General features: G+C 40.8%; 1 long non-coding RNA gene across 1 annotated transcript; it reads left to right on the top strand.

The window, feature by feature from the left end:
• Positions 1 to 8453: 8453 nt before the first annotated feature.
• On the top strand, positions 8454 to 12028 carry LOC310745403. Its single transcript, XR_014540115.1, has 2 exons — positions 8454 to 8842; positions 11866 to 12028. It is a non-coding gene; the product is annotated as an uncharacterized lncRNA (long non-coding RNA).
• Positions 12029 to 19068: the final 7040 nt, after the last annotated feature.

The following is a 19068-nucleotide window of genomic DNA, read 5'->3' as shown; positions in this document are numbered from 1 at the left end:
AGTCTTCAGTTCTTCACATTCCCACATCAATTTGCAAAATTTTCATGGAATTTCATCAGCATTGTAGTATGAATTTCTCTCAATGTGTTTTGTGCAATTTTGCCTACGACACACAGTTTTTTAATATTGTGCATTTTAATCTTTTATATGCTCCTATATGCATTCATATCCACACTTGGCGCTAGCATATGCATTTGTGTTCACAACACATGGCTCAAAAAAAACTGCTCTGCAAAATTCAGAGAAGCACACATTTCCAAAGTCGGCAGTGTTTCAGTTCTCGTATTGATTCACAAGGTGCAAACTAGGCAGCTCCACCTTTATATGTGAACTGCATCACATTCCTCCCCCTTCCGGCTTGTGAGCCAGAGATCACCCGCAGCCAAATTTCACCTCACCCTCTGGGTCCCTTCCTGTTCATCAGAGAGTAGCTGAAAAGGACAGGGGCTTTGATGCTATGGGAAGCGTGCAATTGTAGCTCCTTCCTCAGCAAGAAAATCTACTGCAGGAAGATCAAAGCAGAGTGCCAAGTGTCTCTGCACAGAAGTAGACTTGTGTTCCTTACAAATATGCCAACAGAATACGGTGTTGGGGATGCAATTGAATGTTGAAACTCCAGTCTTGGAATAGCTGCAAAGCAGGGCTTGCAATTCATCTGTGTATTGATGCTATTTTCAGTCTCCTGTCAGGGTTAGTCAGTCCTTTTTATTATTTGCACAATCAGAACAGATAAAGGGTGTAGAGAACTGGTTTGTGTGTGTATTTTAAACAAAATTTGGAAAAGGAGGTCTATTGAGACTTTTATGGAGGTATATATAAATAAATTGGCTTTTGCTTTCCAGGGATCCTTTCTTCAGATAATTGGTTGTTGTCTGTCACCCTCAACTGCTGCCTTGAGTCCAATCAGCGGAAAAGGCAGGATATATATAAATATTTAACAACAACAACAACAACAGAGTGATGGGTACTTTATGATCACACAGGGTCCCCGGACGTTTGGCGGTCTATTGATCCCTTTGCTACCACGGTGATTGCTTCCCTGCTGCCACCAACCCGTTTCTCTCGGGTACACAAGTTTATTTTATAAGCATTAACAAGTTTATGGTTTCAGATAATTTTTCTTGTTAGTTTCTTAATCTTAGTTTCTTTACCAGCCTATACCTTCCTAATAACTTCTAACTGGTTATCCCAACTGTCTATCTGACTCCTCTTAACAGATTCCCTCACTCTCTCACATCAAACTATCCCAACCCACAGACTTATCCTCCCTCTCTCTTCTCTAACACCCGACTGACTCCTTAACAACTCTAACTCTAACTCTAACTCTAACTCCTCCTGTGGGTTCCCACTGGCCAATCACTTCACACTCATTTAACCCTTTCCTTATGACCCAGCATGATGTCACCTAGGAGGCAAATGCCACAATGATGTTACATAGGCCACAATCTGTAGCATCCCTCCTTGGAAGCAGGGTTCAGCAAAGTCAGTGAATTACACTTCCACATAATAGCCATGGTTGCTTTCAGGCACTTCGAGTCTAAATTGATGGGTTTTGTGCTTGTCTATAGCTCTGTGCTGGATTGTTGGCAGTGTATTTAGGACTGGAGTGTCAATATGTATGTTGCTAACTAGGCCTGTTGGCTTGCATCAACTCTTAAATAAGCATTCTTTGACACTAATTTCTGTTTTGTTTCAAGGGATTTGAAATGCTTGAAACACATTCAATCTTCATCAGCTTTTACCCTCTCTGAAAGTTCCTGGGTACATTATGATGTATTACGCCTAACAACGCGCTAACTGGTTTTAGCCAATCTAAGTAATTTAGCACATGCCATCAGATAAATTGCTGCAAAGCATGGCACTGCATCACTCATTTTCAAGTATGTATAGGGCAGTTTAAAATAGATGAACTCTGAAAAATGTAATATGCAAAAGGCTGCTTGGTAACTAGGTAGTTCAGACCATGCAAAATTCGTTTGCACTTTGGCTCGTCGTATGTTCAAAATCACTTCTAATGAGAACATCTCATTTTCCCTTAGTCTCAAATGGAATCTATAGTTGTAGAACATTGCTAGGATGCTGTCTCCAGTCCTCTTTTTCAAAAGAAACCTCCCGTTGTGAATCCATGTAAGCCAGAAGCATTGCCGCTTGTTCGCAAACATTTTCAGGAGCATCAAAAGGCTATGGTTTTTTACTCATTCCTTCAAACGCACTGAAGCATAGTCCTTATTCTGAAATGACTTTCTTTGCTTTCCATGACACTGGCACAGAGGCAATTCTGATTGGCCATGTCGTGTTGTGATGTCATCCCTTTCATTGTGTGTTCAACCTGAAGCAGTTCCCTTACATTCAGTTGGCTTCATTTGCCCTCTGTGGCATCATTGCAAAGCAGCATACGATTGGCCACCTAGTGTCTTCATTGACATCCTGCTCGGTATGTGATCCAAAGATAGTGTCAAAACAACAACAGACAGGAGAAACTATAGCAGTGAAGAAGATTCTTTGGAGGGGGTGAATAACAACAGACAGGAGAAACTATAGCAGTGAAGAAGATTCTTTAGAGGTTGTGAATATGCCTACAGAAAGCTTTTTGGGAGAAACTCTTCAGAGGTACTACTTCTGACCCAAAAACTGAAATGGGAGAGGGTTTGTTTCAGTCTCAGTCCTCTTTGAGAAGCAGTCACTGTATTCCCCCCTGAATATTTAAAATAACTGAAAGTTAGGTCATAAGAAGGCAGCAGCACACTGGGCTCATGATGCTCCTGGAGCCTTTTTTTGCTTGACAAGTGGGCTCAATCTATCAGCCCCCGCTGCTCTGCCATCCCCTTTCATCAAATGAATGGGGGGATGTGCTACAGCAGTATCCAGCGGGACTGAGCCCACATATAACAAAAGATACCTCCAGGGAGTAGTTCGTTAACTTAACTTGCTAGCTATGCTTCATGGAAGACATTTTCAGAAGCAATTTTGCTGATATAACATAATCAGTGCAATTTACTGCTTTTCTTTATTCATTCTTTATTGCCAAGGGTGTTTTTCAGAAAGTGGAAACTCTAAAGGAGTTCATTAGTTCCTGATCTTTATTTTCCAGCTTGAATACTAAGTTTGGTCTCCATATCGTCCTTTTAATGAATGTTTATAGGGGAAATATTGAATAATAAGTAGGCAAGAGTAACCCTTTACCAAGGAGTACGAGCTCAGAAAGTTAATTGTGCTTATAAAGAGTGAGGGAAAGTGGAAACAATGTCAGTCAATAGTTCCTGCTAGATTAAGGTTACCAGATGTCCCTGTTTCCTGGGGACAGTCCCCGGATTTACAAATCAGTCACCATACAAAATCCTATCATTCCTACTGAAGTTGAAAAGTGTCCCTGGATTCATTCTGGTAACCTTATGCTAGATGGAACACTTTTTTAGATATTCAAGGGGCAATGACTGAACAGAAGAATTAATTTTGCACCATCTTATAAATGTACATATTGCAAGCAGGGTTCCTTTAGATTAGGGTTTCTCAAACTTGGGTCTCTGGCTGTTGTTGGACTACAACTCCCATCATCCCTAGCTAGCAGGACCAGTAGTCAGGGATGATGGGGATTGTAGTCCAAAAACAGATGGAGATACAAGTTTGCGAAACCCAGCTTTAGATGTTTTGGCGTACTAGGTATGACTAAGGAATTTAAAGTTGCAGGCCGTGGTGACTGGTATCTATTGGGACCCATAGGTAGAGGTAAAGGACCTCTGGACAGTTAAGTCCAGTCAAATTCAACTATGGGGTGTGGCATTCATCTCTGTTTTTCAGGCCGAGGGAGCTGGTGTTTTTCTGCAGCAGCTTTCCGGGTCCTGGGACCAGCATGATTAAACCGCTTCTGGCACACAGAGCACTGTGACGAGTGCCAGAGTGCACGGAAATGCCGTTTGCCATACCACCACAGCGGTACCTATTTATCTACTTGTGCTGATATGCTTTTGAGCTGCTAGGTTGTCAGGAGCTGGGACAAAGCATCGGGAGCTCAGCCTGTTGTGCTGATTCGATCTGCTGACATTACGATCGGTAAGCCCAAGAGGCTCAGTGGTTTAGACCACAGCTCCACCCACTTCTCACTATTGGGACACGTAGGGTGGAAAGCCGGATGCCCAGCAGTAGGTGGAGCCACAGCCAATGACAGATGGAGCCAACTAATTCCTCCTCCCCACTGAGTTCTACAAGGGCAGCACTGAGACTAAGGAGGTGGAAGATGATGGCATTATCACTCCCTGGACTTGTTATAAGTAAGAAGGTGTAATTTGGGGGCTGGATGAGGGCAGATGAAGGTTGATGGAATAGTGCTCTATTTGCCCTAAGGGGTCAGTGTTGCAGGCTCTCTCTACAATTACTTGGGATAATGTCTCTTTGAAACAAGTGGGACTGAGTAAACCTGTAGAGAATCATACTGCAAGAGTCCTAGGAAAACCTTGTTGCTATAGTGCTAATATTCAGTGAAGCAAGCCTGATGTCACGAGACTTTCTGTTTACTCTTTGATTCATAGTTTCATTTGATCTATTTATAGACTTTATTGATGTCAAAGGACATCCATTAGGTTTTCCTGGCAACCCTGCATCGCAACATATAGATTTACAATTGGACGGAATGACTTTAAAAGCTAAGGTGGTTTGGCTTATTTGAGTGCATTATCTTCAGTAAGACTTGCGTCTGAAAATGGAAAGCCATGGGATGGAGTCCTCTGTTTTGATCTGCCTCTTCTACATGCCTTATACAAAGGATATGAAATTATGATATGAAATTAAGGTCCCTATGTAACATTCACAACCAACAATAAGACCCACAGGTTTAACAGTATACTTCAATGAACAAGCGCATGAAAACAGAATAATCAATAATAAAATACAGAGCAGCTAGATGATAATAAACTAGGAAACATTTGACTGCATTCCTCAAAGACAATTGTTTTCTTTCTTTCCCAAGGACTTAGGACTAACTGGGACATATTTGAAAAAGACTTACGTGTTGAAATTGATCTATAGCCAGTTGTTTCATCATCTGCTGTTGTTCACTGCCCTGTTCTCAATTGTTTGTATGATGAAACATATTGCAAGTAGTCATACATTTGTGGGTCTTCTTGTTGGTTGGACATATGCTATATCAAGACAGTTTTCATCTTGTCTTCATTCCACACTCTGGCGGCTATAGCATTTTGGGGTGTGTGTACATCCTGCTATATGTCATCACCAGGTGTGCAAACCAGATGTGTGATGAGGGAAGTACCAATACGTCTAAGCATGCCATGCCACAACCCTCAATACACTATGGTGCTGCACAGGGAGACATCTTATACTAGTGATCGCTCAAGGAACAGCACTTGTACACATTCTCCTTCTGCTTGTAGTTCTTTGGATCCAAGCCACTGTCAGTCATTCTGACATGACCAATGTTGCTCAGTGTAACTGTGAACAAGTTGGCTTCAGAATGATGCCCCCCCATCACAAAATGCTGCTGCTGCCACCAATTATTATTTTAGACTACAACTCTCATCAGCCCAAGGCAGTGTGGCTGGAGATGACTGGAGTTGTAATCCCAAATATCTGAAAGCTGGTGGAAGCTTCTTTAGATCCAGCACTACTACATATATTGCTATGAAACTTGAAGAGGCAAAGATCACGCCACTGGTGCTTTTTCATGCATTCACATTAATTCCTCATTTGCCAGAAAGGTGAAAATCACTGCATGGACAGACAACATTCAACTGTCTTTCAGCCTTGGAAGGGGGGAGCTTTAGAAGTGTTTGTGCAGGTTTTTTTTTTTTTTAAAAAGGAGACCGTATTGATGTAAGAGCACATGTTGAATGTACATCAGCGAATGGAGAGAGTCGGGAGTTTGTTTTCGCAAGGTAGATTAACGCAATACATTGCTGTGAAAGCAGATGCCTTGTGACAGCATCACATAAATGCTATCTACCAGTCTATTCAGGTGTGGGAACAATCACTGGTGAAGAAACAAATAGTTATATCTCCATCAGCTTGGGGCTAGAATTAAAGTTTTATGGGGTGGAAACCAACCTGCAGCTTCTGGCTCCTTGCCATTAACAGGTTCACTGCGGATGTAAAGATATGAAGAGTTTTCTCTCTGAATTAATTGCAATGCATACATGTTTCATCATCATTACATTTATACCCCCACCTTTCCTCAAACAAATTCAAAGTGGCATACATGGTTCCCTCCCCACCCCCAACTTTATCCTCACCACAATCCTGTGATGTAGGTCAGGCTGCCCTCCTTTCGTTTACTCCACCGTTTCGTTTGCCTTTTTAATATGCCTCAGTCACATCTCCTTCTGGGTATAGAATATAATTTTATGGATTGATTTCCGTTTGACGGACTTTGTTTTTTTTTTTTTTTTAATAAATGTTTATTAGAGTTTTACAAAACATAAAAATCAAACACTACATATACCAACACAGAAAAAAAACAAAAAACAAAAACATTCACACATAATACAGAAAAAGAAAAAAGAAAAAGAAAAAATCCACTTTTAACTTTCAAGATTTCGTATTCCTCTTTCCTGACCTCCTCACATCTCCCTTTTTTGTGTTCCTCTTTGTTCCGTCAATTTCAGCAAATTCTAACCCTCTTTCAAATTTCATTTATAATTATAGGCTCCCACTTATTAAATCTCTAGTTTCCCCTCTTTTTTAACTCCTTTTTTTCCTATCTCCTTTAACCATATCCCAAATGCCATGTTACCTTTACATCCCACATCATTTTAACATTCAAACAATTTACAATGTTTCTGTAGATAATCTTTGAACTTTTTCCAGTCCTCTTCCATCATTTCTTCTCCCAGGTCTCGGATTCTGCCGGTCATTTCTGCCATCTCCATATAGTCTATCACTTGCATCTGCCATTCTTCCACGGTGGGCAAATCTTGTGTCTTCCAATATTTGGCGAGAAGTATTCTTGCTGCTGTTGTTGCGTACATAAAAAATGTTCTGTCTTTCTTTGGCACCAATTGGCCGACTATGCCCAAAAGGAAGGCCTCTGGTTTCTTAGGGAAGGTAAACTTAAATACTTTCTTTAATTCATTGTAGATCATTTCCCAGTAAGCCTTAACCTTTGGGCACGTCCACCAAAGATGAAAGAATGTTCCCTCAGCTTCTTTGCATTTCCAACACTTATTATCAGGCAGGTGATAAATTTTTGCAAGCTTAACTGGGGTCATGTACCACCTGTAAATCATTTTCATTATATTCTCCTTTAGGGCATTACATGCCGTAAACTTCATACCGGTGGTCCACAACTGTTCCCAGTCAGCAAACATAATGTTATGACCTATGTCTTGCGCCCATTTAATCATAGCTGATTTAACCGTTTCATCCTGCGTATTCCATTTTAACAGCAAGTTATACATTCTAGACAGAGTCTTAATTTTCGGTTCTAACAATTCTATTTCCAACTTTGATTTTTCCACCTGGAAACCATTTTTTTTGTCCAAATTATAGGCCTCTCTTATTTGATAATAATGAAGCCAATCTCGCACTTTATCTTTTAATTTCTCAAAACTCTGCAATTTCAGTTTGTCTCCTTCTTGCTCCAAAATTTCCCAATATTTTGGCCATTTGGCCTCCATATTGAGCTTTTTCTGAGCCTTGGCTTCCATTGGCGACAGCCACCTTGGGGTTTTACTCTCCAGTAAGTCTTTATATCTTATCCAGACATTAAACAGTGATTTCCTGACAATATGGTTTTTGAATACCTTATGTGCTTTAACCTTGTCGTACCACAAATATGCATGCCACCCAAAAACATTGTTGAAACCTTCTAAATCCAAAATGTCTGTGTTCTCAAGAAGTAGCCAATCTTTCAACCAGCAGAATGCTGCTGACTCATAATAAAGTTTAAGGTCTGGCAGGGCAAAACCGCCTCTTTCCTTTGCATCAGTTAATATTTTAAATTTAATTCTTGGCTTCTTGCCCTGCCAGACAAATCTAGAAATGTCTCTCTGCCACTTCTTGAAACAGTCCATCTTGTCCAAAATTTGCAATGTTTGAAACAAAAATAACATTTTTGGCAAAACATTCATCTTTATAGCTGCAATTCGTCCCAACAAGGAAAGCCTCAATCTAGACCAAATTTCTAAATCTTTTTTGACTTCTGACCAACATTTCTCATAATTGTCCTTAAATAAATTCAGATTTTTCGCAGTCAAATTGATCCCTAGGTATTTCACTTTTTTAACCACAGTTAAACCTGTTTCATTCTGAAACCTTTCTTTTTCCATTGGTGTTAAATTCTTCTCTAATACTTTCGTTTTTAACTTGTTCAATCTAAATCCTGCCACCTGACCAAATTCTTGAATCAGTTCTAAAACTCTTTTTGTACTAGATTCTGGCTCCTGTAATGTCAAAACCAGATCGTCTGCAAAAGCTTTCAATTTGTATTGTTTGGCTCCGACCCGTTTGACGGACTTTGTAAAATGCCCAATTGTACCAAATCTCTTGGCCGTTTCCAATAGAATTCTTCTCACATGCCTGTCTCCCTACTTGGACCAATTCATTCCATAATATAAAGGGTTATGTGGGTGACAAGCCACTCACTAAGGCGTGTTTTTTTTAAAAAAAAGATGCTGTGAAAAAAGACAGCCACTATGTCTTCTGAACAAATCACCTCAGTGTACAATTCCTTCCCTTTTCAGCTTTGCTGGACTGTTCCCTCTCAACAGTCTCCCATTAGCTGATGGAGCCACTTAACTTTATTAGGCCAGAGGAAGGCTCTGAAGTGGCGTTTTATGTGTGCAGTCCGGCCTCCTAGATGAACGCCGCTATGCTGGCACGGAAAGCAGGATTCAAAGTAATACAAAGCACTCTGTGGTATTTCGTGTGAAGGGATGGGGAGGGGGGAAATGCTGAAAATGCCATTTCTTTATGTGAACAGTAAAATGTGTGTGTGGGGATCTATGCAATTGGAAGTTCTTTCCCTGGCGTTAAAGATTTGATATGCTGAGTAACAGGTGCTGATAAAGACAGAGTCAAACCTTGATGGAGGCTATTCAGCAGTTTAAAGCACACATTGACCTGTCAACGGTTTTATAAGGGCCTGCGGCTATTTTTTTGCAGTAGTTTGGTCCAAGGATTAAAAAAAAACTGGGGTCACTGTCCTTCTCTCCCTGCTTTGAGGTGCAGGAAATTCAGCAAGCATGGAGCTGCAATGCATGACAAGCCTGCACCACTACAGCTCCCATCATTCTTGACCATGACCATTCTGCAAAACAACTGTGCTCATTCTTTGGAGTACAATTAACCCAGTAATCAACCTTTCAACCTTCCTCCTTGTTTCCAAGTCAGTGACTTGATTCTCTTTTGCTGGAGGGCCTCTGGTGGCCTTAAAATAACAGCTGCACATATCATTAATAATAATAATAATAATAATAATAATAATAATAATAATACCCCGCCCATCTGACTGGGTTTCTCCAGCCACTTTGGGCAGCTTCCAACAAAATATTTAAAATACAATAAAACATCAGACATTAAAAACTTCCCTAAACAGGGCTGCCTTTGGATGTCTTCTAAAAGTCAGATAGTTGTTTATTTCCTTGAGATCTGATGGGAGGGCATTCCACAGGGTGGGCCATTTGCCCTTTTAGGCAGGAGGAGGAGCGGGATGAAGCCATTGCATGTACTATTCCTCCCCAGGCCCCCACAATCCTCTCCACTTCTTGTAGAAAGCAGCGTCCCACATAGATCCCATTTGGGAAGAAGGAGGCAAAGGGTGAGTTTCTGAGGAAGAGTACAGGAGGCACAAGAGCTGAATGGCTAAGAACACAATGAAAGGGAAAGGCAGGATGCCTGGCTTGCAAGTCCTTTGAAGTGCAGAATGACGAGATCCTGCCCGCCTCCCGTCAACATATCTTGGGCTTTGAAAGCATACAGCAGCAAACCTGCTAGGTGCCTGGTGGCAGGGGTGGCCCAATACATATTGTAGCAGATACTGGCAAGGTCTCCCTCCATGTGGATCTTAATGTCAGGTGGCTTCCACATCAGCCCAAGCCAGAAAGGTGGCAGCTCTGCAAAGGAGTCTCGGTGGGCTTACCACAGCCCACATGGCAGTGTTTTGAAATGTTTCTTCAACGCAGTTATCCTAAAGTACCTCCCTCCCCCTGAACACTAAAAGAATGAATCCCCTCGTGGTCCCTTGCCCTCCCTTCCCTTCAGCTAGACTTTAGTCTGTAGTGGGGACAGGGGTGGGCGAAGATAATTTACATTTTCCTCAGGTCTATATTTTTCATATCTTCAGTTCAGTCCTTCACATTCATACATCAGTTTGACCTTTCTTAAAAATAAGTCCTCATGAATATTCACCAGCATTTCGGTGCAATTTTCTAACATGCACATTGTTTGCTTCGTGTACATATCTTTGCAAAGCATTTTCCCTATGATTTTTGTTTGTTTGTTTTACTTTTACCAAGGCAAATGTGTTTGTACAGAATGGACCCTGGTATATGCATCATTGCGCCTATGATTCGGCTGGGGATTTGCACTGCAAAATTCAGAGAATTTGTGAATTTCAGAGGAAGGTTGTATTTCAGTTCTTGTGCAAGTTAGGTAGATTGCTTTTGAGTGTGAACTGAATTAATTTGTCACCATCCCTGTGTGAAAACGAATGAGAACAGCCCAAGGAACAAGGTGCAGGGAGATGATGGTTCATGTTTGAATTTTCAGTATATAATCTTGGCATGTGAGTTGGCTTCGTACATGGAGATGTGTCAGGGCTGAATCCTGTACTCCTTAAGAGCTTTATGCTACTTTTGTGGCAAAAGCTACTGAAGTACACATTAAGTGCCCAACAAAATGCCACTTAACCCCTGCCTCACCCCCATTTTCAGCTTATAATGCCATGACATATAAAAATAAACACTGTTTATTAGTAAGTTAATGGTGTTAACATTCTCCCCTTTGAATATTTTCACAACAGCAGGAAGGCTTCCATTGGTAATAGCCTTTACAACCTTATAACCTCTGAGCTGCCTATTCAAACTTGAACAGCAAAGGTGGAAAAAAAAGAGAGAGAAAGAGAGGGGGGAGAAACACACACAATTGCTATTAACTGAACTGCCTTGTCCCAGCAAATTAAGTCATTCATCTTTAAAGCACTTTAATGTCTGCTGAAATCATTTAGACTTGTCAACATTCTCTAACTTCAACTCAAGAGCTTGAGCTTTGGTTAGAACACCATGACCATAAACAATTTTTGAAAGTCACCCATTAGCATTTCTCACAAATTTGATATCCAGTATATATATTTAAACAGGTTGACTTTCTGTCTGCTTCGTTTTGTATCACACTCACATCCAGTCTGACGGGTCACTCATGACTGTCTTTGGATTTACATCATTTTGACATCAGTTGCAGGCGGCATGACAGGAGGGCAGGAAAAGTGAACAACTCCTTAATTTGCCCCTCTGCTGTGGAATGCTTTCCTGAAGCAGGAGCCATCAATTGCATTCAGCCAAATTCGGCCAAATTCTGAACCAAACAGCGCTGATTGAGGCCAATTTCTGCCCTGTCCAGATCAAATTGAAGCAGCTACAAATTGCTAATAAGCAGGTGGATTAGGTTGACCTGAAGTGATTTGTAGTGATTTGTGCCGATCTGTGGGTCAAAACAGACTTTCAGAAGCCAGCCAGTCTCCAAACTTTCTCATTCCTTATATACTCAATCAATCACTGCAGATGAACACCTCCTGCAGGCGCCATTTTACCACACGAGGCATTCCACACAATACAGGAAGTGGGCCTTTAGTGTTTGTGGCACCTACCCTTTGGAAGTCCCTCTCCTCAAATGTTAGACAAGTACCATCTCTTGTCTTTGCAGCACCTGCTGAAGACCTTCCTCTTCCAACAAGACTTTGAAGTTGAGATCTTTCCTGGCCAGAATTGCAATTCCTTTCAAGATGTTTTGTTGTTATATCACCTAATTGCTGCCCTTTGGAAGGAAAGGGTGGGATGCAAATTAAATAAAGAAATGTTGTTGTTGTTGTTGTTGTTGTTCTTGTTGTTGTTTAGTCGTTTAGTTGTATCCGACTCTTCGTGATCCCATGGACCAGAGCATGTCAGGCAACTCCTGTCTTCCCCTGCCTCCCGCAGTTTGGTCAAACTCATGCTGGTAGCTTCAAGAACACTATCCAACCATCTTGTCCTCTGTCGTCCCTTTCTCCTTATGCCCTCCATCTTTCCCAACATCAGGGTCTTTTCCAGGGAGTCTTCTCTTCTCATGAGGTGGCCAAAGTATTGGAGCCTCAGCTTCAGGATCTGTCCTTCCAGTGAGCACTCAGGGCTGATTTCCTTAAGAATGGATAGGTTTGATCTTCTTGCAGTCCGTGGGACTCTCAAGAGTCTCCTCCAGCACCATAATTCAAAAGCATCAATTGTTCGGCGATCAGCCTTCTTTATGGTCCAGTTCTCACTTCCATACATCACTACTGGGAAAACCATAGCTTTAACTATACGGACCTTTGTTGGCAATAAAGAAATACACCGCTTTATAAGAACTTTGCTTAATGAGAGCTGCAAGGCTAGCCTAGAATGCCACCAACCCACCCAACACTCTCCAATCACAGGAGTGCCATATCGCCTCTGCCATGCCCATGCTGAGCTCCCTTCAGCCTTGCCGCTCCCTCCTCTTGGTAACTTGCATGGGGAAGCCATCAACCACACCTGTCTGTACCAGCCTGGATTGCACCATGGCTATTCTCTCTCTCTCTGATATGAAGTGGAAGGTCATTGCAAATGGATGTCCAGCTGCTGAAAGCCTGTTCTTCAGCAGCAGAGCACATAAATTACACGAGGGATCTTGGACAGCAGAACTTGGGAAGCCCTCTGCATTAGATCTTTAGGAGCTGCTGCCAGTAAGGAAAGATTAAGATCGACTAGTTGGACCAGTGGTCCGACTGCACAAGGCAAGTTCATATCTTCAGAGGAGGAGGAGGGGGAAAGAAAGAATTAGATTGATGTGTCTGGTGTCGTTCAGCTTTGGATATGCTCCCACGTAATAAGACCCAGAAATAATGGCTTCCTATCTCGCTGAAAAAAGGAAAGGAGGAAAGTGGCTGGCATGTTTGGACGTTTCAATAAGAGTGAAATGATGGCCAATTAAATACAAGCTGACATTCAAACAGAGCAGTAAACTGTTCATTTTAGATTACAGTATTTTGCTGAACAGTGAATTGTCATGGAAATATAAACAACATGTCATTGATCAGCTCCAAATGTGTTGGACTGCACACGTATTGTGGTTTATTTGTGAAAAGAGCTTCGTCACTCTGCAGTCTGAAGAATCTTTGTGGTGTCACAAGTGCATTTTGCCGCTGAAGCAAGACCTAATTTTCTTCACATTATTATATGTTACTTTCCTATTAATGTATTTAATTGTACAGAGTACTGGGAAGGGAGCAATCAATACCCTTTTATATAAAGCCAAATGAGAAAAGAGTGGTAGGTTCTGACGGTTCATAGTTAAAAATATTGATGGCAAGTAAGTTGGGTGCATGATAGGGAACCAAAGCTGTAAAAGTTTTAATTAGTGGGAACATAATTACAGATAAGAGTTTAATAATAAAGGCTACTCTATTAGAAAAGGTTTTCGTTCAACTACTTTGGCAGATTTAAAAAATAGTCCTTCCCATCCACAAATAACTTCTAATGCATGGCTAAGGCTAACATTTATTTATTTATTTATTTATTTATTTATTTATTTAACAAATATAGCATTTGGGTTGGGTTTATAAATGCAATCAGAGGTTTCTGGGTGCATCAGCATCAGCTTCTGAGGTATTAGGTACCGTCCATAAATTAGTTTCAAATTGAGTTCCCTTCTTTTGGTTGAGATGGACTTAAAGGGTGGTTTAGACCACAGTTTAGACCATCGGGTAGGGTTTATTTCATATTTACTCAGATCTAATGCACACATTTTTTTGGCCAAATTGCATTGCAAAAATTAAAGTACACATTAGATTTGATGGCCCATTTACATTCGCCAGCAAATAGTTTTTTGGTTTCAAGGTTCTGAAAATTGAGGGGCGCATTAGATTTGGTGGCGCAATAGACTTGAGTAAATACGGTATATCATGCTCCCATTGGTCTTTGATTGCAGTGAGGGATTTTGCAAGGTCTTGCAGTAGTATTTTGTATATTGTGGATACCATCCCCTTGCGATGTTAACTATGAAAATCCTTTAATAAAAACAACTTTTTTGGAAAAAAAAATGTGATCAGAGGCATGTCATGCAATTCTACTCAATATTGATCCAGAGCAGATTCCAGGATATAGTTAGCAGAGTTAGAACCTAAACACATTGCAAGATTCCCAAAAAATGGACCAGAGGCAATTGTATTTCATCCAGCAGAGCTTTACTGCTTCTGAAGGCAAATGAGCATAATGGTCACAAATCCAACACATTCAGCATTGGCACTGTCCATAAGAAATCCAGTTGCAGCAGACTTAACTTACAATAACTTATAAAAAGACTAAACCTTAACACTATATACAGAACACCACACCAGAAGGAAAGAGAGGCAGAAAGTGAAACCCAGGCTCCTTCTGGGCTATTATTATAGTCAGCATGACCTTGACGGAAGAGACAGTGCTTTAAAAATAAATTTAAAAAATGTTTATGGGTACTCTCATCTTGAAATACTGTCCCTCAATGAGGCCAAACTTAGATTCACAAAATGTTTAGGGGTATGTGTCCCCCTGCGTCCCCCCCTTAAAAAAGCACTGGGAAGAGATAACAGAACCAGTTTAAACCAACTGTACTCAGCTTTTCTGAAGGAATAACCCAAACATCTGCTTGTTTCTTTCACACAGAGAAGCTTCCAGAACGCTCTTGAATTAAGTAGAATAGGAAATATCTCTACACATCATATCAATACTTTCTGTACTAAAAAAAATGCAAACTGACAAGGCATTCTTGCTGTTCTTCTTGCTTAACTATGTGGCTGGTCACCTCCCAAGAATAGAAGCTGCAGCTCAAGGTCTTCTTGCAGTTGGAACCATGTGCAAAAGCAACCCAGTTGTGGGTCAACAGTGCATCTCTGCATTGGTCTTTCACATGCCGCCATGCTGAAAGATTCCCAGATGCTCCCAAGTTCTTCACATGTCATCTACCTGGAGGTGAACACTGTGGCACATGGCACCAGCATCACATGCCTGCCATGCTAAGGTGAACCTGCCTACTTACGTATAGCCCTGGCTGACTGCTTCTTCCCCACAAAACCAGAAATTAGCGAGCTCTGATTCCACCTGTCATTGGCTCCAGCAGCTGTTGGTCTCCCTGCCTTCTACCCACCCAGTGCCACTGGGCACTTACCACCACTGATCAGAAGGAGCATAAGGAGAGCATAAGAAGAATAACTGTACTTCAGATTGCACAGTGCTAATTTGGTAATAAAATGCAAGCAGTATGAACGCCACAAGGAGCTGGGTTTCCAGTAATCAATAACTTGAATTCTTCCTCCTCCTCCCAATAGAACAAGAACATCAGGATTCAGTTTTGCTTCCCTTTAAAGTGGAAAGTCAGGCATTTTTGCAGATGGACTCAGCTAGATTGGTGAAGAAAAAACGATTTATATGCGTTGTATATGCAATATAAAACTGTGACACCAGATGGCGCTGTGGGGTTCTATTTTTCCCTACTGGATTTCTTGGTTTAAATTTACAACGTGTTTAACTGAAACGCTTCTTTGATGTGTCTAGATCCAGCCATTTTCTGAGGACTGGGAAGTCTATCAGGGTCATCTCCACGGCTCTTTTCATTAAAATTACCCTTTTATCCTGTTACATTATCTTATTGGAGAAATGAGGGTCATAATTGAACCCAAAAAGAATCTCATGGATGCAAGTTTTTGAAAAGATTGCTCAAATCTTTTAAAAGAGAGCAGCTTTTTAAAGTGAATCACTGAGTCGGAATGATTAGAAGTAAGAAGCAGCAGGAACACATCAGTCTTCTCAGATACGGCTTACAGCATTAAACAGTGTCCTTGAGGAGCCCGCAAACAACTGGCAATTAATTTCTGGAAAGCTCAGAAGGCTTAAAATGCTATGCCCTTTGATTCCGGAACCCTGAAATCAGATCTGTAGGGAAAGACACTGGTTACACTACTGAGAGCGGAATAAAGCTCTGCACATGTTCAGAAGCTTTCGTTTTCATCACGCCTTTCCTTCTTTCAGGACTAAGCTCTAGCACTGAAAATTCCTAGAGCTCAGCCTTTCAAATTAAGCCTTGGAAGTCTGTTACTAGGAAAATTTACCTCAGCGTGTGTTTTTTTTATCTTCCTTTAAAATGAAATGCACATTGTTGTGGATCTGGATTGGTTGTCCAAGAGACTGCCAATTGCAGTAAGGTTGCATTTAACTAAATCATCTTCGCTAATGCGAACATGTTGGGATTTTGCTGAAGGGCCATGTCATTTGGAAATCTCACACTGAGCTTGAATGCTGGGTATAAAAGTTTCAGGGTTGGCACAGGAGCTTAATTTCATTTGTGGGTATGAGGCGCATCGATAACCGGTGGCCTACATACACACTCACACTGCTTTGCCCAGCTCTGTTTCTCCTTCTGCTATACAGGATAGAAATATCATGAAGTCTTGAAAGCAGCAAAATAAGGGTTGGATAAAAACAAGGTTTTAAAATCATTTTCTTTAAAAAATAATAATATGAACAATAACACAAAAAAAACATTTTAGGGCCCTGATAAGGTTGGGAAAGGTATTTTCCAACAGCTGTAGCACTTGGTACTTATACTGGGTTATCCATGCCTCATTTCAGAAATTCCTACAACTGAATTGTATGGCAGCCTAGTATGAGTCTCCACTTCCTGCCAGCATGCCAGTCAGATGAGATAACAATTAGACTGGAACTACACTTGACCTGTTTAATGTTATTTCCCCCATTAGAACAATGCTAGATATGTCATTCTAAAACGTCACAGGGCATACTTGTTAATTAAAACTTTTTTTACCTTGGTGTTTTTTTTTCATCAAATACCACACCATTTTCCAAACTGCAGTTTCTTTCCCTTCTGCTGGTCACTGGTTGCTCTGCTCTGCTTGTGCATCCTCAAAATCTGCTCCCGATAGTCCATCTCTCTGGCGCAGATTCTGCGGTTGTATGAGGGACTTGCACAAGGGGAGGTCTGCTGTGCTAATGGACAGCAGCATTGGATAATGACCTAATCATCATCATCATCATCATCTATGAAATATGCTTTGGATTATGTGGATCTGGAACAGAAAATATCTGGCAGATTAAATGTTATTGTTACTATTGTTTATTTTTTCATTTTTTTAAAAAAAATATCTACAAAAGCAGCACATTATGGTTAAAAATAAAGTCGAGTGAGAGCTGGAAACAGTTGGGCTGGCAAATTATACAGTTTTGTTATTGTTTTCTACTAGCAACATTTTAAAACGTATTATGGCATTTCAAGCATCAAAATAAGCATATATTAGCTCTCTGTTCTGCTACTGCACAAGAGATTTAGGAGATGACATTAAAACATAAGGAGATGCAAAATAAGGCACATATTATCTCTCTATCTGTGAGGTATCTAAATTTATAAATGAGGTGCAAACTTCCTGTAACCCTCAGATCTTGGAGTCATTGAAAAGGTCATGAAAGACTTAGGGATTTTGACTTTGAAAAGGCAGGTAAGAGGACCACACGAAAGAGATTTATAACATTATGAATAGTGGAGAGAGTGTGAATATGGGGGGGGGGGAATCCCCTCTATCAAGATACTAGTCTGGTGCCGGTGATATTGGTTGTTGGCAGATTCAAAGCAAAGCTTCTTTATGTAACACATAATTATGTAATAGACCTCATTATTGCCCTGAGATGTGGTGATTTTTTAACAAGTCTGTTCCACACAACATTTTGTTGTAAACTCGGTGTTTCAAGTTCACGAAAGCTTTTGCAGTGACAACACCGCCCTAATCAAAATGCAATTTTTTGCCATTTAATACGGTTTTTACCTTTTTCTATTTTAAAAACTTATCAGATCTTCCACAGAAAGGGTGTAGATCAGATGAAAAGGGAAAATAGCACGCGGTGACATTTTGATGAGGAGGATGCCATGTGGCCAAACGTGCATGCAGAAGCAGCACTGAATCCACAATAAACTGCCTCACGGAAGCAGCCTGACAGACAAATTCATGGGCGCTAGGTAGAAATCATAGCAGGTTGCTTACAATTACTGGACCCGATGACCCTTCTCTGCTCTGATGTAGTGCACACATTCACACAAGATGCAGGAAAGCAGAGCATCCAAGAAGACCCACTTGTTTGCTGAGGACAATACCTGCTTGGTTGTCGAGCGAAGAAGCATGTCCTTTTGCAAAACTGAAGGCACCCATCTTGAAAACACATTCTTAAATCAAACAGCTGCTTTGATGACTTGAACTCATGGCCACGTCAAGATTTATATTCAGCAAAGGGTTGCCTTACAGGGCAGCAATTATGCCATGTTTCTCTTAAAATATGTTAAAGCATCCCAGCTGAGAGAGTGATTTTTGTGCTTGCTCTTTTAAGAACCCATTCAAAGAGCTAATTAAAACCCATCATTTAAATAATCCCTGTATATGTTCATTAAGCTGAGCCCTCTGCTGAAGATATTTGAACTGCTGCCAAAGAGTAAATGGAAGGAACAGATGTTTAATGCAAAAGGTTATGCCTCCACTATGAGAGTTGAAACAAGCAGGAACTCTTCTCCTGTAATGTTTGTTGAAAGCATTTATTATATTAAGTGATAATATTTTTTAAAAAAAAATATTAAGGTTGAAAGAAGGACTTCCTGGGTCATCTAGTCCAGTGGTTCTGAAACTTGCTACCCTTAGGGAATTCATTCTTTTCACTCAAGTTCTTTTGCTGAGGAAGACTTGAACATCTTCATGGATTCCTTCACAGAGGGCCGGCCCTACTGTTAGGCAAAGTGAGACATCCACCTCAGGCAGCTGATTTTGGGTCTCCTGAAGGGGCAGCAAATTGTTAGGTGTTTTAATTTATTTTAGTTGTATTTTTA

The sequence above is a fragment of the Podarcis filfolensis genome, assembly GCF_964270895.1.
Source record: "Podarcis filfolensis genome assembly, chromosome: 1".
In the NCBI taxonomy this organism is placed as follows: domain Eukaryota; kingdom Metazoa; phylum Chordata; class Lepidosauria; order Squamata; family Lacertidae; genus Podarcis; species Podarcis filfolensis.
Note: the sequence above shows the minus strand (reverse complement) of the source record. Positions and strands in the feature narration are given on the sequence as shown.